Genomic DNA, 27,243 nt, shown 5'->3' with positions numbered 1-27,243 from the left:
GGCCCCGGTAATTGCTGCTTGCAGCTATATTTATTATTATTCTTCATTTTTCCGACTGGGAGTCTATGGCAGCCCATAGAACCACTTGCGGGAAAGTTTTCAAATTTGGCACTCTGATAGAGGAGAGTCTGAACTATCAGCATAGCAAATTTGGAGTCTCCAATTCATTCCCTCTAGCGCCACCAGCTGTCCAAAGTTGCACTCATGTTTATGCTAATAACATTTGAACCACAAGGGCTAGAAACAAAATTCTTTTTTCCTCTGATTCCTTAGTTCAAGACGATTCGAATGCACCATATGACGTCATTTTCCGCCATAATAATTTTTCCGCCATTTTGAATTTTCCGAAAAACCTACTTTTTCGAACTCCTCCTAGGCCGTTGCTCCAATTTCCACAAAAATTGAATCAGATCATCTTCAGACCACGACGACAAAAAGTTATGGAATTCGTATTGATTCGTCAAACCGTTCTCGAATACAGCGCAAACAAATTATACGTAGCGCTTGCGAAAACAGACACAAGCCTCTATCTGCTCAACACTTTATCATATTCAGACCAAACTTGGTACATATCATCACAAGCATGACCTGAGGCTACATGCTGCGTTTCGGCGCAGTGCCACCTACTGGTCCGGAGATATTAAAAATGGCTGTTTTTGCTTATAACTTCTGAATGGTTTGTCCAAAAATCATAAAAGTGGTCTCGTTAGTTTCAGGGCATCATGCCGAGTCGACTGATATCCAATCTTCCCAGATCAGTCATTTTGGCTGTCGGCCATTTTTAATTATGTGCTAAAATGCTGTATTTTATGAACGCATGTACGGATTGTTATGAAACTCGGTATGGGTCATCAGCACGATGTCCTGAAAGAGCCTGAGAAGTTTCGAAACAGCGCCACCTAGTGGTAATTTTTTTCCCCCAAATGCTTATAACTTTGGGTGTGTTCAACTTATTTTCACAAAAGTCATCTCTTTAGACTCCTGAGTCGTTGCCGAGTCCAACGATACCAAACATGCTAGGTTTTGCCTTACGGTTTGTGTAGCGTTGAGATTTAGCGCTTAAAAAGCATTTGGCTATATCTTCGAAACCGCTAGTCCGATCGAGACGAAACCACCGTCACAAGTTTGGAAACATAGGTCGATAGCTATACGCCAATGCCCAAATGCGAAAATATTGATAGTAAGGGGTAGTAAAATCCAATCAAAGTCATGTGTCAGTCATTTTTTTACGTGTTGTTTCATATAAATGTCTATAACTCCGAAGCAAATTGAGATATTTTCACCAAAATTTACACACATATGTATGGGCTCACTCTGAGGACACACAAAAAAAATGGTGGGACTGAGCCTCTTGGTGGCGCTATAATAGAACAAAACATGAAATTCCCATTGACTTCAATACAGTTTTGTGAAATAAAATGCTTTACTAAACAAATGCATTGGTGTGATATTACGAAACTCAGAATGTGCCATCAACACCATCCCCTGAAGGTACCCAAAATATTTCGAGACAGCGCCACCTAGTGGTCAAAAGTTATAAAAACATTTCCAAAAAGGATAATAACATTTGATTAAATCTGGCTATTGAAATGCCACTGGTCTTAATAGATTCCTTGGGTCAAGCCGAGAACAAAGATACCAAGTTTTTCTTATTTGGCCGAACTTCCTGTCCACAATCTTGATTTTCATTCAAAACCTACTTTTTCGAACTCCTCCTAGGCTGTTGCTCCAATCTTCCCCAAAATTGAATCGTATCATCTCCAGACTGTGCTGACTAAAAGTAATGGATTTCGTGTCGATAGACGAAACCGTTTTCGTATAGCGCAGCAGCAAAGTTGAGGCATGATGGTAAAAGCACTATTCAGGCTTTATCTCTGCAATGCCTTGAGAACAAACTTTGTATGTGTCATTGTCACTTCATTCTGACCTCATCACATCAGTTTTGTAACTGCTCCACCTATTGGTCGAAAGTGATAATCCATTAAATCATATTCTGAATGACTTTTTAATGATTTTTCAGCCATTTCGCCTAAAATCCTCTTTAAATGTCTTTAATTGCTCATTGTTGCAGTTGGTCTGACACCTTCAGCCATGTTGGCATATCCTGTCATCTGCTTGCGCTTGGCCCCGATAATTGCTGCTTGCAGCTATATTTATTATTATTATTCTTCTTTTTCTTCCGACTTGGTGTCTATGGCAGCCCATAGAACCACTTGCGGGAAAGTTATGAAATTTGGCACCGTGATAGAGGACAGGCCAATCTGTCACCATAGCAAATTTGGTGTCTTAAAACCAATCCCTCTAGCGCCACCAACTGTCCAAAGTTGCACTCATGTTTATGCTAATAACTTTTGAACCACAAGGGCTAGAAACAAAATTCTTTTTTCCTCTGATTCCTGAGCTCATGACAATTCGAAAGCACCCTATGACGTCATTTTCCGTCATAATATTTTTCCGCCATTTTGAATTTTCCGAAAAACCTACTTTTCCGAACTCCTCCTAGGCCGTTGCTCCAATTTCCACGAAAATTGAATCAGATCATCTTCAGACCATGCCGACAAAAAGTTATGGAATTGGTGTTGATTTGTCAAACCGTTCTCGAATACCACGCAAACAAATTTTACGTAGCGCTTGCGAAAACAGACACAAGCCTGTATCTCCGCAACGCTTTATCGTATTCAGACCAAACTTGGTACATATCACCACAAGCATGACCTGAGGCTAAATGCTGCGTTTCGGTGTAGTGCCACCTACTGGTCCGGAGATATGAAAAATGGCTGTTTTTGCTTATAACTTCTGAATGGTTTGTTCAAAAATCATAAAAGTGGTCTCGTTAGATTCAGGGTGACATGCTGAGTCGACTGATATCCAATTTTCCCTGATCAGCCATTTTGGCTGTCGGCCATTTTGAATTATGTGCTAAAATGCTATATTTTATGAACGCATGAACGGATTGTTACGAAACTCAGTATGGGTCATCAGCACGATGTCCTGAAGGAGACTGAGAAGTTTCGAAACAGCGCCACCTAGTGGTGAATGTTTTTTCCCAAATGCTTATAACTTTGGGTGTGGTCGACTTATTTTCACAAGAGTCATCTCTTTAGACTCCTGAATCGTTGCCGAGTCCAACGATACCAAGCATGCTAGGTTTTGCCTTACAGTTTGTGTAGCGTTGTGATTTAGTGCTTAAAAAACATTTGGCTATATCTTCGAAACCGCTTGTCCGATCGAGACGAAACCACCGTCAGAAGTTTGGAAACATAGGTCGATAGCTATACGCCAATGCCCAAATGCGAAAATATTGATAGTAAGGGGTAGTAAAATCCAATCAAAGTCATGTGTCAGTCATTTTTTACATGTTTTTTCATATAAATGTCTATAACTCCGAAGTGAATTGAGATATTTTCACCAAAATTGACACACATATGCATGGGCTCACTCTGAGGACACATAAAAAAAATGGTGGGACTGAGCCTCTTGGTGGCGCTATAATAGAACAAAACATGAAATTCCCATTGACTTCAATACAGTTTTGTGAATTAAAATGATATACTAAACAAATGCATTGGTGTAATATTATGAAACTCAATTTGTGCCATCAGCACCATCCCCTGAAGGTACCCAAAATATTTCGAGACAGCGCCACCTAATGATCAAATATTATGACAAAATTTCCAAAAAGGCTAATAACTTTTGAATAAATATGGCTTTTGAAATGCCACTGATCTTAATAGATTCCTTGGGTCAAGCCGAGAACATAGATAGCAAGTTGTCCTTATTTGGCCGAACTTCCTGTCCGCATCTTGATTTTCAGTCAAAACCTACTTTTTCGAACTCCTCCAAGACCGTTTGTCCGATTTTCACCAAAATCGAATCGTATCATCTCCAGACTTTGCCAACTAAAAGTAATGGATTTCGTGTCAACAGACGGAACCGTTTTCGTATAGCGCAGCAGCAAAGTTGAGGCATGATGCCAAAAGGACTATTCAGGCTTTATCTCTGCAATGCCTTGACATATTGACACCAAACTTTGTATGTTTCATTGTCACTTCACTCTGAACACATTACATCAGTTTCGTAACTGCGCCACCTATTGGTCGAAAGTGATAATCAATCAAATCATATTTTTTATCACTGTTTATATGATTTTACAGGCATTTTGCCTAAAATCCTCTTTAAATGTCTTTAATTGCTCATTGTTGCAGTTGGTCTGACACCTTCAGCCATGTTGGCACATCCTGTCATATGCTTGCGCTTGGCCCCGATAATTGCTGCTTGCAGCTATTTGCATTTTGTGTCTGTTAAGAGACACAAAGACACTCTTTATGTATATGCCCCCATAACTGCCGTTTTAGCAGAGTGGGAGCTCTGGGCATTAGCTGTAGCAGCTCCGTGTTGCAAGCACCAATCCGGTTCGTTTTTTTATTTTTTTTATAGACAGTACTCACAAAGGTATAACGATCAAGATCAACTTAAAAATTGCCCGGAGTTCTCCTTTAACATGTTATATAAAAATATCTGTGGGGTATTTTGAGCTAAAACTTCACATACACACTCTGGGACATCAAAGACTTATTTTACATCTTGTGAAAAGGGCATTATACCACCCCTTTGATCATTTCAGTGTGTCATTTTTTCCATAATTAATTACACCACCACCAAATTAACACATTAAATTGACAGCCCTAGTAAAAACATATCAGAATGTGGCATAAACTACGCAAATGTCCTCCCTTGTCATGTGCCATGTCCACCCTGTCATGGAAGGCTTGGTGACAGTGTGGACAATTTTTGGCTGAAGTTAGCCTAGTAGGGTGTGGGACATGCCAAAATCACATCCAATCAAATAAAATCTTATAAAATGAGAGAAACTAATTTCAAGAGATTTATCATTGTACTTATGTGTGTGTAAATGTTTGGTCATTTGTCATAAAACCTCAGAATTTCATTATTTTGCATTATGGTCATGATGACTGAGTGATTCTGATGAGGACACCAAAGGCACTTTATATTGATTTTGCAGGCAGTTGAATATAACTTTTTAAAAGTCCAGTACAAAAGTTACTGCTGCTTGTCAACGGAAGCTGTCACATTTGCTAGGTAATAAGAACAATCCTCCTAAACTATACCGTCCCATTTAACAACGCTCAGTTCGACCTTTGTGGCCTTCGAAGGCATGGCCTTTGTAGCCTCTGAATTGGGGCACAGCTGAAAGCAAGTCTGCAACCTTAGCGAGCACCTGTTTCGCACGTATGATCACACCGGTGTGATCAGTCTAATGGCCGGTTCAGATTACACGTTTTTTTTTATCTTATGCGATAGTCACTGTGTCAGATTACACGATTTTGACTCCTAAAATCGTGTCGTGTCGTGGACAAGAACCATGTCAGACTACACGTTTCTTCCAGACCAGTCATCGCGTGTCGTCTTTGAAGACGCGCGTGAAGGCGAAACTAGTAGCGCGTGAAGGCGAAACTAGTAGCGCCTGACTTCCGGAAACGAACGTAAACAAACAATGGATGAAGCGGCGATTTTCCTATTGGCTGTCTTGTGTTCAGAAAAAGATAAAAAAAGAAAGAAAACCCGACAATGGACACGTTCTTGGATTGCACGAAGAGGACAGTATGGACTGTCAATCCTTCAAAGAGAACTTGAGGTAAAATATGTTTTTTTATATAACGTTAGGCCTATATTTGTACTTTTAGCCAGTAGTAAAAGTAATATAAATGTTGCTAGCTTGCCACAACAATAAGATATTTCAAAAACAGACTGTTAAAACAATTATTTTTTCACCAATTTAATTAAATACTTCTAATGCTCATTCACACACACTCTCTCACTCATTCACACACACTCTCGCTCGCTCGCTCATTCACACACACTCACGCATTCTCACTCGTAACACACATACATAATCACACTCACACAAACAAGTTTCTCTATAGCGAAGTACAATTTAATGAATGATTAGTTAGCTTAATGCTAATTCCAGTCAGTTACTCACCGGGTTGCTGAAGTACTTCTGCTATTTTTCGCCAGCATTTTTCTTTTTTAATTCTGTCATGGTACTCTCTCGATGAAACATCATACAGGCAAGAGTACTGTTGCCACAGCTCCACGAACCTTTCCTCCATTTCATAATTGCACTTAGCAACACCATCGTCTCTATTTCGTTTCGGCATTTTTGAAAGCTGTGTATGGAAATGCGTCTGTGCTCCTATTGGTCAATGTCACACGTGATAGAACCCGTCGTGGAGGACCGAAAAAAAAAATTAAACATATGCTAGTCTTTTTGTCGTGGTGTCGTGAAGCATCGCACACGCAACGTAGGCTGTCGCCCGCTATGACACACTATACGAGATGAAACGATCGAATCTTGCGTCCCGACGCCCGTTGTCGTATACGAATTCCCACGAATCCGATAACATCAGCAATTTTCTGATTTCTGTAAATAAATATAAAACTAAATGTATATTGCAGCACAGGGTGAGGTCCGTATATATATTAACTACGATTTGAGACACATACATGTAAATTTAATATAAAACTATGTAAATGGCGCTCTGTGGCGCGGCAGGATTTTGAACACGGTCCTGAGCCGCCGCGGACAGACGCCGAAAGGCGCCGCCGGTGTGTGTACTCTCATAGAGAATAGTGTGTTCGAATTTAAAAGACGTGGCGCTGCGCGGCGCGCCGCTGAGCTGCGCGTCCGGTGTGCGACCCCCTTAAGTCAAACGGATCGTGGCAAAATCGGGCTAAAAACGTGTAATCTGAACCGGCCATAAGCTGGTCCCTGGAGCATACGATCACTCCGGTGTGATTAGAACGGTCAGTGCATCACGTGATCAACTGCTAAATTCAAATGTGCTTTCGCGCGTTGGCTGGCGCTGAGCCAGAGGCAGGCGCACTCAGAGCTGTCATATCACAACTTTTCAGTGTTTTCAACCACATAATGTTTATTTTAGGTTTCAGACATATAAGTACTTAAAAAACAATACATTTAGAGTTTGTAAAATACACACTGATGTCAAAGGAAGAGGCAATAATAATCATTTCCATTAAAATTAGTTTTATTCATATCAGATACACATTGTGTAAGTAACTTTAAAGTCGTTATAAAGGTGTTTAAACAACAAAACACTTCCACTTGCATATATTTGACAATCGGAATATCAGATATTTCATGCCATATCAAACAAATTTGTGAATATTTTGAATAAAAAAGGAAAAATGACATAAAAGCAGATCATCATTCATTCAGCTCTGTTGTTGCTGCGGTGTGTCACGTGACAAGCAATGACGCGTCACCATGGAAACCATAAAGTGACGCATTCTAAATAACGGTTGCCTTGAAAAACTCGCTGGGGGGCAAGCGGCAACATTCTAATCTGAAAAATTAAGCCTACCCGGAAGTGCGAAAAACTGCAATACATCGAAAAGGGGAAGGTCCCAAAAGGGAGCAAATGTCCATACACCCCCATGTTAAAATGTCCGTTTTCACAGCATAAATTCATGTTTTTACAGTTTGGTCCCATGGCCTTTTATTGTATTTTTCGATAGGTTCCGAGTGCCTGACAACTGTGAGGGGGGTGAATTTTTTTCTAACTCGTTAGTTTAGATCGTATTTAGATATAAAATGTATGACAAATAAGGGCGCGATTGACAGCTTGATTGACAGCTGACAACGAGCATAGGCTGCGCCGAGTGGAATTCCTGAAATTTGACGTCTCGGCCATGATCTGACACAACACATCATACCTGTAAGTTATCCTTTCTGAACATTTGTATTGAAATATGGCGCCGCCCATACCCCCCATAAACGGCCTCAAAACCGTTCTTCAGAAGTCTATGGGTGACGTCACAGACGCTTTGTCCATATTTTTTACAGTCTATGCTGGGGGGTCAGCCAGAATATTTTAAACTTACGTGTGAAAGGGTTCACGCAGTACGCAGAGAAGGAGACAATAGGCCTTTTTTTTTTTTTTTAATGGATGTCAATGGAGGAGAGGCTTCACTACGCTGAATAAAAAGGTTTTGTGATGAAATGGCTTATCATTTGATTAATGAATCGACAGCCCATTGCTAATCTTCAACACGTTTGCTCTCAAACATTCATTTTGGATTGATCTATTTTTAGAGTTTACACCGAAAAATGCTGTTTTATAAGAGAAGTCACGGACAATTGCGTGACAGGTATGATTCAGTTAACAGCACTTGATTGACTGTCGCACAAATTCAATGACGTCAAGGCTGTAAAGTGATTGGTACACGTGATCCAAGTTAGCCGTTACACATTCTCCAATGGTAGAGCCACGGACCCTCCAATCTCCCAATAATAAGACCATCTCTTATGGCATGCTTCTTCTTACTGTCTGTTTTCACAGTGACTCCTGGATGTCTTTGTGTTGTCACCGTTAACTGAATTTCATTTAATTCACACACACACACACACACACACACACACACACACACACACACACACACACACACACACACACACACACACACACACTCTCTTTCTCTCTGCTGGGGTGAACTGGCAATGAGAACAGTAAAATGTACAGTTTTATACAAGCTTGGTTTACCGCTGCCATTTCTGTAAGCCCAATTGCCACGTGCAGAGAAATGAAGTCACTAGTTGAGTTTACAGATGATGAGAGCTTTATAGCATCAGGCTTTTCTCTGCTCTTTAATGTAGAATAAAACAAATGAACCAAAATCTGTCATCAATCAGTCTCTCAGAAATTTGCCTTAAACCTTCCTTAAATTATTATTTTTTTTAATTCCCTCATCATTCTGTGGACTGACTTCAGACATTTGGATTATTTGTCTGTTCTGTCATTAAATCAGAGCTCCTTTGAAACTTTTGCCCACTAAACTTTATTCTGTATCATACAGTATTATCTGTACTTTTTTTTTTTCTTTTACTAATTGCTAATTGTGTTCACTCATTTTGAATTGTTCACTCAAAAATGTAAAATCCTGTGGAACACGAAAGGTACTGTGGTGGTACATTACAACGAATGGGGACTGAAGTTTTTAACCTTAAAAAAGGATGCTAAAATTTGATTTATTACAGGTCCGGTTGGGTGGAGTTGGGGTTGGGGTTAGAGGTGGGAGTTTGATTGCAAGCAGCGATGCTATGGAGGAAATGCTGAAGGAATCGGAATTTAAATGGGCTGCTGTGATAGATGTCGAAACTAGAGCCCGACGATATATCGAAGTCTCATTCACTGCAGAAGTGTGAAAGTTTCGTTCTGTAGTGAGAACAACAGGACATGAATGGAGCAGTTCAGCTCAGACAATAGACTGAAAGTAGGCAATCAAATATTTTTATTAGCATCTTATCAGCCTTCTCTAAAAACTCACATGACATGGTCTTGGAAAATGCTTCATAAAATTAATAGTTTTAGAGATAACATCCTCATATTTTAAATGAAGCATGAGCAGACTTGTGGCTTCACTTTAATTTTGGTTATACCACAGTAAGGGGTTAACAGGAAAACCACAGGCTTTGCAACCCTAATTCCAAATCTTCTGAAATCATACCATAGCTTTGTGAGACAAACAGACCACATTTTTTTGTTGCTATTCACCAGTATCCTTTTTTTTTTTTTTTTGATCAGAGCAGTGAGTCAGTGAACTCGATGACTGGATCAGTCTGGTTCATAAATAAATCAGTCAGACCGGTGAATCAAAGGGATGAACTCAAACTCAAAAGAATGGTTTGACTTCACTATTTCTCCCATAAACTACAGTGTTTTGTGTCCTTTCTTTGTTATACAGACAAATGAATATTAAAATATAAGCAGAAGAAAAAAAAGAACAGAATTGGGAGCAACTATTTTAAACTATTTTTCCAAGATTCTTATTATTAGATCCAAATATTATTAGACACTGATATGAAATTGACACCCAAATAAACACCCTACCCAATTGCTTCATTGCTACTGACCCGGAAAATCTTAGGTTGAAAAGGAAGTCAAACCGCGTGATTTGCAATGGATGCTGATGAAATGATCATTTAAAAAAAAAAAATTAATAAAAAAAAAAAAAAGGTACAAAACATTTTAAAAAATCATCCACTTTTGACGCACATCTTGGTCCTCCGCTCGACCAGGAACTCTGTGTAATCCGTATGGCCGTAAACATGGGCAGTCAATGTGCAACAAAGGTTCGTGAATTTCACAAACGGTTTTATTCCAGGCCTGTAGTTCCCTTTCAAGGGAACTCGCGTTGCGTCGAAATTGACGCTATGGGGAACGCTTTGCGTCTTGAAGCACATGTAAAATCAGTCCAATGGTGTGGCGGAACGTCAGAGGCGGGTGACGTCACGTACCAGGAAGCTATAAAAGCCAGCCCGAAACAGAAAACGAAAGCTTTCTGAGTCTTCAGTTGCGCTCTGTGTGAAATCTGTCCTTGTTATTTGGTGTTGTCTGTCTATATTGTATTATATATTCAGAACTATGGCGAGTAAGCAGCAGCAGTTTAGAGTGTGTGTTCACCCCTGCCCGCGTTATTTAACGAGTGGGGACACTCACACTCTTTGTGTCGTCTGTTTGGGTGAAGAGCATGCCCAGTCAGCACTCGAGGGTGCTGGCTGTGAGCATTGCGATGCGCTTCCTATGCGTACGCTCAGATCCCGCCTGGCTTTATTTAACCAGGATCGCGTTCCCCAGGGCTCTGGTCCCGCCGCTGCCGAGGCACGGCGTCGATCACAGACCTGGGGTTCGCAAATGGATCTATCAGTGGATGTTGAGACGGGCTCTGCCTTATCTCAGCCTCTTTCTGATAGATCCAGTGCCTTTCATCAGGGTGTGGAAGCACGCGTTGCGGTTTCTTCCCCCCCGATGGAGGCACCAATACTGCAATTGTCCAGCTCTGAGGAGTTGGACGTTGTTAGTATTGACGCTGAGTCTGAGGATTCGCCACCTCAGTCTCATGCGTTTGAGGAATTGCTTGATGTTGTTACAAGAGCTGTCGAGCGATTATCTGTTGAGTGGCCAGAAGATAGGCAGGGCGTTCGTTCGAAAAGCAAGCTCGACGAACGTTTCCTGCCATCTCGTGCACAGCCTCAGTGCAGAAGCCTTCCGTTTTTCCCCGATCTCCACACCGAGGTGTCGAGATCGTGGGGGAAACCAGTGTCATACAGAGTATATACTGCACAAACATCCCACTACTCTTCTATACACAATTATAAAGAGCATGGTTATGGGGAGATGCCGAAGGTGGAAGAGACGCTTGTGAGCTATCTCTCTCCAGCAACAGCATATTCTCTGAAGGCTCCTGCATTACCATCCAAACCAGTAAAATTCACTTTTACCCCAGCAGTCTTCGAGGGGTAAAGTGGGTCTGCGGACCGTTATTACCGCCAAGAAGGCTGCTGGGAAAAAGTCGTGATGTCCGAGGGCTCAGGACAAATGAGGGTAGTCCCCCCCGAAGCAGAGCGGTCAACACCTCTTTTTACGGTGCCCGTCTCTCTTCGGTACCCTCAGGGGACCGGTCTGCCAACCCTGCCGCCTCCGGTGTTTCAGGGCGCAGCGGTCTCCGGCAAGCACATATCTCAAGGTCCACCCGGAAACGTAGTGGCCTCGGGATGCCCGACCCCTCTGAGGAGGGTATTAGAGCAGTCTGTTCAGTCGTTCCCTGCCGGTGCGCCGTTACAGGGCGACGAACCGACTACTCAACAGCAGGAGAAAAATACGGTGCCCGTCTCTCTTCGGTGCCCTTTAGGGGACCGGTCTGCCAACCCTGCCGCCTCCGGTGTTTCAGGGCGCAGCGGTCTCCGGCGAGCACATATCTCAAGGAGCACCCGGAAACGTAGTGGCCTCGGTATGCCCGCCTCCTCTGAGGAGGGTGTTAGAGCAGTCTGTTCAGTCGTTCCCTGCCGGTGCGCCGTTACAGGGCGACGAACCGACTACTCAACAGCAACACAATCCAGAAACCAGTCTCGAGAGGCTGGTACCTCTAGTAGGATCTTTGACAGCGTGGAAGCTACTGTCAAATGTTTCTCGTTGGGTCCTGCAGACCGTGGCAAAAGGGTATCAGATACAATTCTAGAAACGCCCACCTCGGTTTATGGGGGTCCTGCCCACAGTGGTGGGCCCCGAGCAGGTTCTGGTTATGGAACAGGAAGTAAACACTCTGTTAGAGAAAGGGGCCATAGAGTACCTCCCTCCAACAGGGAAACCGGGTTTTAGAGCCGGTACTTCATAGTTCCAAAGAAGGACGGGGGATTGCGTCCCATTTAGATCTTCGAGTTCTGAATGAGTCAGTCATGCAGCTCAAGTTCAAAATGTTAACTTTGAGACAATCGTGCCACAGATCAGGTCCGAGGACTGGTTTGTCACGATAGACCTCAAGGACGCATATTTCCATCCGTCCGTGTCATTGGAAGTTCCTGAGGTTTGCTTTCGGGGGCAAAGCATGCCAATATCGAGTTCTTCCATTCGGCCTGGCTTTATCACCCCGCACTTTCACCAAATGCGTGGATGCAGCTCTGGCGCCTCTGCGCCTCCAGGGTATTCGCATCACGAACTACATCGACGATTGGTTGATTTTAGCTCAGTCGCATCAGATGGCGGTTCAACATCGAGATGTTGTTCTCGCCCATATGAAAGAGTTGGGGTTACGGCTGAACGCCAAGAAGAGTGTGCTTTCTCCATTTTAGAGGACCACTTTTTTAGGCGTGGTTTGGGATTCAGTGTCGATGCAGGCGCGCCTGTCACCGCCACGTATAGATTCCATCCTGGCAGCTGTGAAAAGTGTAAAGCTAGGCCAGCTACTCACTGTCAAACAGTTCCAGAGACTGTTGGTTCTCATGGCAGCAGCTTCCAACGTGATACCTTTTGGACTACTGCACATGAGGCCCCTGCAGTGGTGGCTCAGGACCAGAGGGTTTTCCCCGAGGGGCAACCCATTTCGCACAATCAAGGTCACGCGGCGATGCCTACGTGCCTTGGTTATGTGAAAGAAACCTTGGTTCCTGTCCCAGGGCCCAGTGCTGGGAGCTCCTTGTCGTCGCAAACTGCTAACGACGGATGCTTCCCTCACGGGTTGGGGAGCGATCCTAGAGGGTCGCTCATCTCAAGGTCTGTGGGAAGACCATCATCGTTCCTGGCATATCTATCGCCTAGAGATGTTAGCTGTCTTCCGGGCTCTGAGGAGCTTTATCACAGGTCTCAGGGGACACCATGTGTTAGTGCATATGGACAACACGTCGGTAGTCGCCTATATCAACAACCAAGGCGGTTTGCGCTCGCGCCCATTATCCAATCTGGCACGCCATATCCTCTTGTGGTCCCAGGGGAAGTTGCTGTCACTCAGAGCAGCCTACATCCCCGGGGTCCAGAATATAGGAGCAGACACTCTGTCGAGACAGGGGCCGAGGCCCGGGGAATGGAGGCTCCACCCCCGAGGTGGTGGAGCTGATATGGAGGGAGTTTGGCCAAGCATAAGTGGATCTGTCTGCGTCTCGAGAGACGTCTCACTGTCCACTTTGGTTCTCCCTCACGCATCCAGCTCCTCTGGGACTGGATGCTATGGTACAGACGTGGCCAAAATCTGATAAAACAAGCATGTTGTATAATCGCGGAACTATTGCTAAAACGTCTCAGGTTACGACTGTAACCTATGTTCCCTGAGAACAGGGAACGAGACACTGCGTCGATGACGCTTTGGGGAACGCCTCAGGCGTGACAGGTGTCTGAAATCACAATCAAATCACGGCAATCATATTGACTGGCGACAGCCCGTGAATCATTAATGTGAATGATTAACGTGCGACCTGGAAGTATATAAGGGCGCCTTGCAAACATGACAATCATCCTTTCGTCTGAAAGGACTGTTTGGCAGGCAGGCCCCGAGGCATGGCACGGAGACGCAGTGTCTCGTTCCCTGTTCTCAGGGAACATAGGTTACAGTCGTAACCTGAGACGTTCCCTTTCGAAAGGGAACTCGCACTGCGTCGATGACACTTTGGGGAACGATATACCAACGCCACCATGCTAAGGGGAGTGCATGCCAGGTGGCAGTGACAACTGTCAGAACCAGCAAATTCAAAATGAAACGCTAGAACCACTCACCCTCAGGTCACACTGGGCTGTCAGTGACAGCATTCCCTACGGTCATAGCCCAAGCTAAGCCTCACAGGAAAACCTCCATAGACAGAGTTAAATGAAAGGCCTACCCGGGCCTGCTTAGGGCCTGGAACCACAGCTTCCAATAGAAGGGGTCCCTTCTAGGGAATGTGGCTAGGGAACCCGAAGGAACCCCAGCCAGTCACTATTCAGGGGAACGTACTCACCCCGAAATACCACCAGGACGGCCTGACCTAGCGTCCGCTACATAGACACTTAGCCTGGCCACTTCCTGTCTGTCTGAACACAGAGCCTCTGGACACTTGCCCTAGGTAAGGCATCCAAACCGAGGGACTGCGAAGCTGGCAGTGAACCACTCGGCCCGGATCTTAGAGACGGGATATCCCGGAGAGTATGACTCAGCATAGTGCTTTCCAACCCTTGCCAGCGAGGGGAGTTTCTCTACTCGATCCATGGATCTACCCAGTGTTTGTGTTTCAAAACACTGAGGAGGCCTGTGAAGGCCTAAGGGCTGATCTAACTGGGAGGCCTCACGAAAGGCCTACGACCGTCTAACCAGACTCCAAACACTCAAAGTGACCCTCAGTGAGGGGAGCAATGGTCCACCTGGTAGGCAAACCAGGCTGTAGGCAGAAAAGAGGTTCCGGGAGGGAACCAGTAGCAGAGGGTGAACGCTTTAGTTGAGCCAGGGCACAAGCCCGCTTTCAGCAGCTGCCTAATAAGGCCAGCTGGACTGATAGCAAGCGGCCACTAGCTCCCAGAACCCAGCATCATTGGGAGACCACTCACAGGGAGGCCTGGTGAGGCCTACTACATGATAACCACAGTATGTGGGGAACTCACCTTCAGGGAGGCCTGGTGAGGCCTACTACCTGACAGCCACTGCATGTGGGGAACTCACCTTCAGGGAGGCCTGGTGAGGCCTACTACCTGATAACCACTGCATGTGGGGAGCTCACCTTTAGGGAGGCCTGGAGAGGCCTACTACCTGATAACCACTGCATGTGGGGAACTCACCTTCAGGGAGGCCTGGTGAGGCCTACTACCTGATAACCACTGCATGTGGGGAACTCACCTTCAGGGAGAACTGGTGAGGCCTACTACCTGAGAGCTCACACTCAGGGAGGCCCGGTGAGGCCTGCTACCTGAGAGTCACAGTCTGAGTGAACTCACCTTCAGGGAGGCCCGGTGAGGCCTACTACCCGATAGTAAGTCAGGCCAGCTGTCCAGTTGCCTGTCCTTGGGGCTTATCTCCAGGGAGGCCTGGTGAGGCCTACTACCTGATAGCCAACATAAGTGGGAATTCGCCTTCAGGGAGGCCGGGTGAGGCCTATTACCTGATAACCATCTTAAGTGGGAATTCACATTCAGGGAGGCCTGAGAAGCCTACTACCTGACAGCAACTGGTAGTTATGAGCCCTGAGTCCGGGTTATAGTTCCAAGGCGGCCTGCTAAGGCCAGCCAGCTGGGGACTCGCCTATCAGGGAGGCCCGGTTGGGCCTACTAGCTGATAGCAAGTCAATTCTGCTACAAAGGTACACTGTTGGGTCCAGCCACAGGAGGCCTAGTTACGGCTAGCTACCTGGTAGTGGCTATAAAGTATGTCCCACAATGTTAGGACTCACCTCCGAGGAGGCCCGTTTAAGGCCTACTACACATCAGTGAGTCAACTGCCCGAACCACCAAGGCCAACCACGTGAAGTAGGCTGGCCTACAGCGCCCTCTTGGGGGGTTGACCATTCAAGGAGGCCTGCTGAGGCCTACTACCTAATGGTGCAGCCTTCGTTGGCAGATAAGCTGTTTACACAGCGCCTACAGCATTCTGCTACCTAATTACATTGCCCATGGCAGTGTACTCAGCAATAGTGCTAGCACCCCTTAAACAAGGGGAGTACAACATACGCCCCTCTGCGTCAATGGAGGCCCCAGAGTCAGGGGCCTACCATCTGTAAGCATGGGCATCAGCTCATGGCAATGCTCTGGCTTCAGGGGAGCGTACTTCGCTTAGAACTTTCCGCTCGACCCGAGCCATAGTGGCGCGAGGTAGGATAATACAGAACTAAAGTGAGGAACTCAGGGGAAAACTCTCACCTCACCCTGAGTTTTAACAGGGTGTAGGCCTGCCAGCGGCTCTAAGGGTGACAGAATGTATCTGTACCCAACCTAGGGGAGTGAGGCTTGCTTGTGAGCCAACACCGACAACCCGACGCTCGAGCAGTAGCTCAGCGAGGTGAGTGTAGCCTATACTGGCGGCCCTGATCCGTATGCTAGTTCTGCACGGCAGGGTCGGGCAGACAGACCCAGTCTCTTCGTGAGGCGAAGGACGGCCTAACCCTGCTCAATACCTCTGCACCACGCTGCATTACTCTTGTCACCCCAGAATGCAGAGAAGGGGGCGGGCCTTGGCCTAATGACTCCCATGGGAGGAGGCTGTCAACAGGGATGCTAAACATCTACATTCATTTTCAGAGTGAAGGGTCAGAGGCAGAAATGCACTAGCAGAGCGCCTCCACTATCCCTGGCATAGCCTAGGCCAGCTAAGGAGGCAGCCCTGGTGAGGGCCAGCCTGCAAGCATAGATCTACCTGAGGGCTCGGAGGAGCCACAGCCTACCAGAGAAATAGTCATAATTATTTGATACAGGGGCTGCAGAATCGCTCAGCCCTACTGAAAAACCCAAACAGAGCTCAAGGTGGCGATGTACTCAGGAAGAAGTAAACGGTCCCGTGGGCCGGACGTAAGATCTATCTGAAGCTCAAGCGTCAGTCTAACTCCCAATAAAAAAACACTATGAGACATAGACCAACCACTCTACCCTGAGGTTGCTAAAAGCCCGAGGGCTAACATAGTTATCGTTCTAGCCACCTAAAGGGGAACTTCAGGGCCCTAATAATCCAAAACAATTTTTTTTTTTTTTTACCTTACCTTATGACATTGACATGACCCCATAACTCTATACAGGGAACGAGGTCTGTAGAGAGATACATTAGTGTTGGTTACACACACAAAAATTACTCTTATAGACGACAACTCAGCTCACCTGCGGCGTGCGAAGTGGGGACTCACCAAACAGTTCGTTATAAACCTGGGGTCTACCTCCTTTCACATACCTGAAAGAGGCGCTCTCACTGCCCGATCGCGGTAGCAGTTTGCTTAGTGGCCCGGAGAGCGAGATCAGTGATGCGGCGCAGCTCAGCAACCGCCTCAGGGGACATCCCTGCCCCCTGGACGAGCTCCTTCAGCAGATCAGCCTGGTATGCCTGCAGCACCGCCATGGTGTGCAGGGCAGCACCGGCCTGACCCGCTGTTGTGTATGCTCTGCCATTCAAACGAGATGTTGCTTTAAGCGGTTTGGATGGCAGGGTGGAGCTCTCAGTGTCGATGCCCGCCCAGTCGCGAGATAGTTCGCAAACGTCTCATCGATAGGCGGCATCAACACATACCCGTGTTCTTGTATCCCCTCAACATCAGCGAAACTAGACCGCTGATGTTGGTGGATACGGGCAGAATATGGGTTCTTCCATGCCCTCTCGATCTCAGTATGAAGATCAGGAAGGAATGGAAGGCTCACCTGAGCTGGTGGTTTATGGCCAGGGAAAAAACGATCGTCAAGCCTTCCGCGAGCGATCTCTCCCCTCTCGCGCTGCCAAGGCAATCGCAGTGTGCCCGCAGCGCGATCCATAATATCCACCAGCTCTGCATACACAGGGCAGAGTGGCTGAGAGGTTTCAGGAATATCACCAACCTCATCAGCCATCTCTTGCCCATCCTGAAGAGCACTCTCTGCTGGGCTAGAAGGAGGAGAGAAATCCTCCACTTACAGCTCACCCTCGTCAGCCGCCGAATTGTATGAGAGATTTCTTTTCTCAAGGTGATCGGCGAGCCCCATCTGAGAACCCCGTGATGCGCGTCGCCGCTCTGCCTCAGCACGAGCGGGACCTGAACCACGAGGTCCAGATGCTGAGCCCTCTTCGCTCGAGAAGAGGGCTAGACGAGAGCGGAGCGTTCTCAAGGGAAAACGCTCACAGTTTGTACAGGCAGCTCCCTCGAGAACTGTCTGCGCGTGCTCTTCACCCAGACAAAAAACACACAGCTCGTGTGTGTCACCCGGCGTCAGATATCATTTTGGCACGGGTCCGCACACTACTGAAAGCTTCTTCTCTGTGCATTTCATTTTTTTTCGTAATTTCCCTTGCGCTTTGCAGACAAAACAGTCCCTGAAGACGAAAAGATGATTGTCATGTTTGCAAGGCGCCCTTATATACTTCCATGTCGCACGTTAATCATTCACATTAATGATTCACGGGCTGTCGCCGGTCAATATGATTGCCGTGATTTGATTGTGATTTCAGACACCTGTCACGCCTGAGGCGTTCCCCAAAGCGTCATTGACGCAGTGCGAGTTCCCTTTCGAAAGGGAACTAGTGTAGTTTGGCAGGAGAAGCATACACCCTACAGCAATAGCTGCGACTAGCGGCAACAAACTGATACAACAAGCATGTTGTATAAATCACATAACTTATTGCTAAAACTAGTGTACTGTAGTTTGGCAGGGGAACCATACTTTTTTTTTTACACAGGGAACTAGTGTAGTTTGGCAGGAGAAGCATACACCCTACAGCAATAGCTCTGACTAGTGGCAACAAACTGATACAACTAGCATGTTTGTATAACCATGGGACTAGTATTAAAACTAGTGTAGTCTGGTCGGAGAAGCATACACCCTCTAGCTCTGAGTCAGATGAAGTGCGCAGCTAAGCTATGAATACTGTCACGAACTGCACCGGGAAACAGACAGGTGATCCAAATGCAGGCTTTTATTGAAGGATAATCCAAAGAGCACAAACGGGGAAACAGGCAGTAATCAGAGTCCAGATAAGCAGTCCAAATCAGCAGCAGTACAAACAGGGAACAGGCAGTCGGGTAATCAAAGCAGGCAGGCAAGAGGTCAGAAACACGGAGACTAAAATACTTGGAAACTAGAAACAAAGCTAGATCATGCAGTGTGACACGTACAATCCTGAGCACTGAACAAAGGAAACATACAGGTTTAAATAAGGATACTAACAAGCATAATCATCAAACAGGTGCAAGACATAAACAGGTGCATGACATAAAGCATAATGAGTCCAGGATAACAATATAAAAAGAAACCATAAACTAGGAAGGGGCGCCCTCCCGTGGCTCACTCGGGCACTCTAGGCGCTGAATGTCACATAACCCCCCCTCTAAGGAGCGGCTTCCAGACGCTTCTAAGAGCTCTGGAGGGAGGACAACGGGGGATGGGATGGAGGGCCAGGCCCGTGGAGAGGCAGTAGGCCAGGTGCATGGAGAGACCTGGGGCCTGGAGACCAGAGCAGAACATGAGTCCACATGAAAGCACGCTCCGCAGGCAGCCAGGGCAGAGCATGCTTGGCACAAGACCAGGGCAGAGTACATTTAGCAAAGCTGGAAGGGACCAGTAACATGGGAATCTCAGGCATAATCAACAGTGGGATAAAGGTCCATGTAGGAGCCATCTCCATGGCCCTCTCAGGTCTAGGAGGTTGTGTCAATGTCCATGTAGCTGCCACCTCCATTACCCCCTCAGGAGTAGGCAGTGGTGTAGTGGTCCATGTCGCCCTCGCCTCCATGGCCCCTTTCGGGCCCCTACTGCCCCCCCCCAAAAAGTACTTGGGAAATTTTAAGGTTCCAGCCTCCGGGCTGGAAACAAGCTCTAAAACAACCTCACGGAGCTTAAGAGGCGGAGCCGGCAGCGCGAGGAGAAGAGGCGGGGCCGGCAGGGCGAGGAATAGAGGCGGAGCCGGCAGGGCGAGGAGAAGAGGCGGGGCCGGCAGGGCGAGGAGAAGAGGCGGGGCCGGCAGGGCGAGGAGAAGAGGCGGGGCCGGCAGGGCGAGGAGAAGAGGCGGGGCCGGCAGCGCGAGGCGCAGAGGCGGGGCCGGCAGTGCGAGAAGCCTGGGAACGCTCTCTGGAATCTGGCGAGCCGTGCGAGTCCTCCTCTTCCTCTTGCGTCGGCGAGGGGTAGCTGCAGGGCATGGTGGCTTTGACTCACTCGGTTCGATGCCAGACTCACTTGACTCAGTAGACTCACTTGACTCCTTAGATTCGACCGTGGGACTTGACTTTGTAGATTCGGCCGCGGGACTTGACTCACTTGACTTGGCGGGACTCGACTCACTTAACTCGGCAGGACTCGACTCACTGCTTTCTGGAAGCGCAGACTCGGCGAGACCCCCCTGAAGCGGTGTCTTAACGGAATTCATCTGGGGTGCTGGCGCGGCGGAGCGCATGTGAGACGTCAGAGCAATAAAGCCCACGTGAAGCACTCGTGGTGGAGGTTTGACGGACCTTTCACAAAACGCCGGTTCAACGGGGCTGTTGAGTGGCGTGAACTTGGCGGAGCTCGAGTGAAGCGCTGGTTCTATAAAGCTTTCCTGATGCGCTTGTTCCTCTCTCGCAGAGCCCACCGAAAACTTAGAACCGCTCATGGAAAGAGCGCACTCAATATACTGGACTAACTTGCTGTACGAACCATGAGTGGGCATATATGAATACAGTGGTTCCGACAGACCTCCACGGAAGAATATCATTAGACATTCCTCGTCCAGGGGAGTTTGGGGAGCCAGTTCCAGAAAGTCCACTACGTACTCTTCAATGGAACGATCTCCCTGACGGAGACACATTATCTTTGCCACAGGATGCATCTCGAGGACCGGGACCCTCTCAGCCGCTGGATCTGTATTGGCTCAGGATTCTGTCACGAACTGCACCGGGAAACAGACAGGTGATCCAAATGCAGGCTTTTATTGAAGGATAATCCAAAGAGCACAAACGGGGAAACAGGCAGTAATCAGAGTCCAGATAAGCAGTCCAAATCAGCAGCAGTACAAACAGGGAACAGGCAGTCGGGTAATCAAAGCAGGCAGGCAAGAGGTCAGAAACACGGAGACTAAAATACTAGGAAACTAGAAACAAAGCTAGATCATGCAGTGTGACACGTACAATCCTGAGCACTGAACAAAGGAAACATACAGGTTTAAATAAGGATACTAACAAGCATAATCATCAAACAGGTGCAAGACATAAACAGGTGCATGACATAAAGCATAATGAGTCCAGGATAACAATATAAAAAGAAACCATAAACTAGGAAGGGGCGCCCTCCCGTGGCTCACTCGGGCACTCTAGGCGCTGAATGTCACAAATACAGTGTGCTTCCTCATTCATGAACATGATTTCTGCTCCCGTCCTACGGATTCCATCGGCTGTGGAGGTGAAGATGACGACTCCCATGATTCCACTCCTTCACAGGACCATCAAGCTACGATGTTGTTAGTGTTGAATACCAGACCTCTGCGGTGAATGTACTGTGTATTTTGCACAAGTATGTTACTGATATCTAGATAGCTTTAGCCACAAGCATGTCACTGGGGTGTCGTTGCCAAACCGATCACCGAACCGATGCTCTCGAGCCAAATGGTTTGTTCAGTGAGTATGGCCCGACGGAAGGAAAAAAAATAAACCAAACCATTTTTAAACTTTTCTTTTCAATAATCAAGGGTATGTGTCGATTCAATTAATAATCCACATATTACATATTTTAAAATATTACATAATTCACTGATGTCTGTTTGTAAATTGTTTGCAAATTACATGGACAGGACATTTATGAAGCGATCTGAAATTCTAAATCTGCGTTGTTGAAACAATGGATGTTAATTGAGTACAAAACACTGCACAAAACCAGCACCAAGAGTAGAATTAATGGTAAGTATTCAAGTCACTTGTATTTAGTCTATATTGATACACTGTTTACCATTTGATCAAACTATCATAGTTGGTTAATGAAGCCCAAGCCTTCAAGCCTATTATGTGAAGTGTAGGCTGACAACAACACGCGAAATGGTGACATGAAAGGACTTGTATTTTAACATTTTTGATAATTATGCAGCGATAGTATATAGCCTTATAGTATGTACAGTAGCCTACCGGTCAAAACATTTGGTCATATTACAATTTTTTTTTAATGTTTTTGAAGAACATTCATACAGATTACACATTTCAATTTAAAATAATGGTTTTCTATTTTAATATACTTTAAAATATAATTTATTTCTGTGATGCAAAGTTGCTTTTTCAGCATCATTACTCCAGTCTTCAGTGTCGATCCTTCAGAAATCATTCTAATATGCTGATTTATTATCAATGTTGGAAACAGTTGCGCTGCTTAATGTTTTTTTGCAACCTGTGATACTTTTTTCAGGATTCATTTGATAAGTCTTTTACTTACTTTTTATCAATTTAACACATCCTTGCTGAATAAAAGTATTTCATGGTTCCCACGCGTCCTGGAAAACCTGGAAAATGAAAGACCAATTTTCCAGTCCTGGAAAACACATGGAAAATGGGGAAAAAAGTAAAATGTCCTGGAAACGGGTTAAACATTTTACGCATGAATGTCTGTTTTCAGCTGCCTTCAACGGGTAATATTGGGCTGGAGCTCTTGTCTGCTTTAATTTCTGCATGTAGCCAGCACAGCGCCCCACGTGACATAAACCTGCCAATATGTACGCATTTTGCGTAGCAAGTACGCAATTTGACTGTGGTGGGCTGGGCGCAGCGGGAACAGCGAGGTGTTGAATCTGTTGGGTCAGCTCGGACACCTGTGTCACCAAGGCTTGTACTGCTCTTCCTGTAAGAGCCATATTCTCTTCCTAAGTTTTCATGTGGCGCAACAAAAGCAGCTTACCTTATATGTTTTGGCTTGGGTCCTTATTTCAAAGAGCAACGGATCAATGATATAAGAAAAGCACCATGCTATGTAGTTTCTTTTGATGAATGCCTGAATAAAGTGACACAGACAGAACAGTTGGATGTTGTAGTGAGGCACTGGAGTGAACGTGAAGGGAAGGTTGTGGTGCATTATTTTGATTCCGAGTTTTTGGGACACACGCAAGCAGAGAAACTTCTGGAAAGGATCAAGAGAGCCCTGTCACCACTTAATCCCAATAAGCTGTTACAGATTTCAATGGATGGCCCTGCTGTCAACTGGAAGCTCCTGAGGATATTCCAAGAGGACAAAAGCCAAGAGGACCCAGATGCACCAAAGATGATACATTGGGGAATTTGTGGTTTGCATGTTCTTCATGGAAGTTTTCAAGATGGAGAGAGAGAAACAGGTTGGAAGGTGGGAGATGTGCTCAGAGCACTTTGGCAGATGTTCCATGACTCACCAGCAAGACGAGCTGACTTCATTGAGGTGACCAAAACAACAACATTTCCTCTGAAGTTCTGTGCCCATCGATGGGTTGAAGACTTGGCAGTCGCAGAGCGGGCAGTGGAAGTGTGTCCAGCTGTGCAACAGTACATCAGCAGCCACCAGAAACTCCCAAAAAGCAAAGTACCATCATCTGCATCCTACTGTACAGTAAAAGAGGCCAGAGACTGAGCATGCAATAGCAATGTTTGAGAAACTCCTACAGGTTATCCTCAATGCAGGATGGTGCACTTGCTCAGAGTGTGACAAAATCCTTGCTCAGTATAAAATATTCTCAGTGCATGCAAGTGCAAACCTCAAGGCAGAATTCCAAGATTTATCATACAGTTGCAGGCTTGACGAATTTTTTGGGAGATTTATCAGTGGCAGATCAGAGTATGCAGCACTGTGGGACATGATGAAATGTCTCCTAGCTCTGTCTCATGGACATGCAGCAGTGGAGCGAGGGTACTCAGGGAACAAGGACATCCTAGTGGAAAACTTGAAGGAGAGGAGTCTGATAGCATTGCACCTGGTCCAGGATGCAATGGCTGAGCGTGCAGTTGATGAAGCCCTGCCAAAAGACCTAATCCAACACTGCAAAGGAGCAAGAATGAGGTATATGCAATACCTTGAGGATGAAAAAAAGAATAAAGAAGAAACTGCAAATGAGAAGAAAAGAAAGGAGCTCCACCAAGACATAGAAAATGTCAAAGCAAAACAGAGAAGAATAATGAAAAGCAGTGAGATGATGCAGAAAGAGGCAGACGAAATGGCAATGAAAGCAGAAAAAAAACAGGACTTCACATTACTGTCCAAATCCAATGCTTATCGCAAAAGTGTGGCCGAGAAAAAAGAAGAGCTGCAAGCCCTAGCAAAAACACTGGAAGACCTGCAGGAGAGTGTCAAGAGGCTACAATAACAGATTTATTTTAGAGGAACATTTTAATTGAAATGACATTGCTTTGTTTTATATTGAACTTTTTGCACTGCAGGATAGGATTTGAGTTTGATTTTTATATTTTTGATTTATTTTTGCAGTGATTTAAATTTTTACTTGAAGAATGCAGGTGTCAGATGCACTAAGTCAACTGTAAGTAAACAGTAAACAGATAAAGTAAAGGAAATTGTTTTGGTGATTTATTGAACATAAAATATTTTGTGGAGAAAGTACAAGAGAGAAAGATTGAGATGAATAAACATTTAAGCAATCTGGTTAAATGTACAAAATATAAGGTACAATTGTAGAAAATAGCAATTCTCCAAAGCCTGGGATATATGATATATACCGGTATTTTACCGTAGTTTGTCAGAATATTTGACTTCAGATCCATTTCATTGGGGGAAAGGACTCGCCTAGCCTTCTTCACCGAGACTGCTCCCCCGCCCGCCGCGGCGTCGCGCCGTAAAAAGCGCCGTGCCCAGCGGGCCCCGGAACCCTCCCTCAGCCGCCAAAGCTCGCCGGTTCGCCCGTTTGCTTCCCCGGCTTCATCAGCCTCGCTTCGTGACGGACAGCGGCCGCCGTCTGCCGCCACTTCCGTTGACATCGTGGATGAGGAAGCCCTGCTGGGAGAGGATGATTCCTGCTCTATCCTGGCGTCAGGCAGTGAGGATTGGGCGGGCGCTGAGGACCCCGCGCCCCCTGCCGGCATGTCGTCAGGCAAGAGAGCGTCCATCGAGACGGAGCTCATGCGAGTACTCGAACAGGCCGCGGCGAGCCTCGGCCTCGAGTGGTCTTCGCCTGAGCAGCCCGCTCACAACCGGCTGGATGGATTTTTCCTGCCTGGGGAGCGCGCTTCGCCTGCGTCCAGACCGGCGCCTTTTCTTCCTGAGTTACACGAAGAAGTCGCCAAGTCCTGGAACGCCCCCTATTCGGCTAGAGTGCGTCCTGCTGTTTCTTTGGCATTCTCCGCTGTTGACGATGCCAAGAACAAAGGATACCTTTCGCTGCCGCCGGTCGAAGAGGCGATAGCGGCCCACTTATGCCCGCCCTCTGCTGGACGGCGTGCTAAGTCGGCCCTACCCTCGAAAGCTTGCCGCACGACGTCAAGCCTGCTCCGCCGCGCTTTCTCCGCCGCCGGGCAAGCTACGTCAGCGCTGCACACCATGGCAACGCTTCAGATCTTCCAGGCCGATCTCCTCCGTAAGCTGGATGAGGAAGGACCTGACGCGATCTGCGTGCCGGACTTAAGGAGTGCCACGGACCTCGCTCTCCGTGCTACTAAGTCTGCAGCGCAAGCCATTGGACGGAATATGGCCTCTCTCACCGTGACTGAGAGACATCTTTGGCTGACGCTCTCGGAAATGGCCGAGTCTGAGCGCACCGCGTTCCTCGACGCCCCGCTTTCCGCTACAGGCCTCTTTGGATCCTCCGTCAAGGATTTTGCGGAGAGATTCGCAGAGGTACAGAAAGCGTCACAGGCTATGAAGCACTTCCTCCCGAAGCGCTCCAGCTCTGCAGCAGGCCGTGCGAAACCGTCTGCTCAGAGCTCACAGCCACAGCCACCGTCCACTGCCTCCACTTCACAGCGCCGTCAGGCCCGAAGCGCGAGACCGCGCTCCCGCTCATCCGGTCGCCGCCCCGCTGTACGTGGCTCGCGACCTAGGATTACGGTGAAGCCAGAGGCCCCGAAGTCGTCCTAGCACAGCTAGGAAAACGACGGTGTTTAAGTCCCGCTGCGGCCAGACTCACACCAAAGCTATTCGCTCGTCCAGTTCCAGCAAATGTGACTGTTCCAGTGTTTTCTGCAGCCAACAAGTCGGTTCTGTCACCCGCTTGCCTGCACACAAATGCCGTTTTCACGGCTACCCAGATAAATCCCCAAAAGAGTGTATTTTCTGGTGTCCCGGCCACGGCCGATGGTGTTTCATGTGTAGTAAGAATGCCCACTGCCCAGTGCCCATCCCTACACACAAGCACAGCCTGTCACACAGGGCTCGCGCACATAAAACCGACTCAGATCGGTTGCGCTTCAAACATGGTGAATGTGCCCACTACCCAGTGCCCACTAACACCGCGTTATGCATGTCTCACGGTTTCTGTAAAAACGAAACCAACGTGCACTCGCTTCACGCAAGCGAACGATGCTTTCGGTGTGATAAATGTGCCCGCTGTCCCGTGCCCACATCCACACATAGACATGACAGTTCCCACGGGAACCGCCCAGCCCTCCCCCTCGCGGCTGACCACCGCAGAGGAGTCGAGCGCGGGCAATCTGCCCGCTGTTATCAGCGCGCCCCATGCCTCAAATGTCACGAGCACGATGCTTGTGTTACAGCACGCCGAAGCTTCTCCATCGCTGAGCGAGCGGAGCGCGCTTCGTATTCAACCCCTAGCTATCCATGCAGACGCATGGGCAAAGCTGCCCGGGGTTTCGAAGTGGGTGCTGAACATTATAAAAAGAGGCTATTCGCTGCAGTTTCGCCGACGCCCTCGCCGCTATGTGGCGCGCGTCGAGACCACGGTAAAAACAGAAGTAGCACATTTACTTCGAGCCGAAGTGGCGAAACTATTGAGCAAAGGGGCCATAGAGCCTCTCTCTCAAGTTCAGAGCGAAGGGGGGCTATACAGCAGATACTTCCTGGTACCGAAAAAAGACGGGGGTCTCAGACCCATACTAGATCTAAGGCAACTGAACAAAGTGCTTGTGAAGCGTCGGTTCAGGATGCTCACGACCAGACAGATCCTTGTGCAGATTCGCCAAGGAGATTGGTTTGTGTCAATAGATCTGAAAGACGCGTATTTTCAAATACAGATAGCGTCACGTCACAGGCGATATTTGAGATTCGCCTTCGAGGGCCAGGCATATCAGTACACAGTCCTGCCATTCGGTTTGTCCCTGGCACCCCGTACATTTACGAAGTGCATGGACGCGGCGCTCGCACCCCT

General features: G+C 46.9%; 1 long non-coding RNA gene across 1 annotated transcript in view; it reads left to right on the top strand.

Annotated features, from left to right (window-relative positions):
• Positions 1-3,519: 3,519 nt before the first annotated feature.
• The window catches only part of LOC309511603, a 223,794-nt gene continuing 200,070 nt past the window's right edge, over positions 3,520-27,243 (top strand). The window contains exon 1 of the long non-coding RNA XR_014210714.1: positions 3,520-3,529. This is a non-coding gene — a long non-coding RNA (uncharacterized lncRNA). The remainder of the gene's footprint in view (positions 3,530-27,243) is intronic.

Source organism: Leuciscus leuciscus, assembly GCF_965113295.1.
Source record: "Leuciscus leuciscus genome assembly, chromosome: 12".
Lineage (NCBI taxonomy): Eukaryota > Metazoa > Chordata > Actinopteri > Cypriniformes > Leuciscidae > Leuciscus > Leuciscus leuciscus.
Note: the sequence above shows the minus strand (reverse complement) of the source record. Positions and strands in the feature narration are given on the sequence as shown.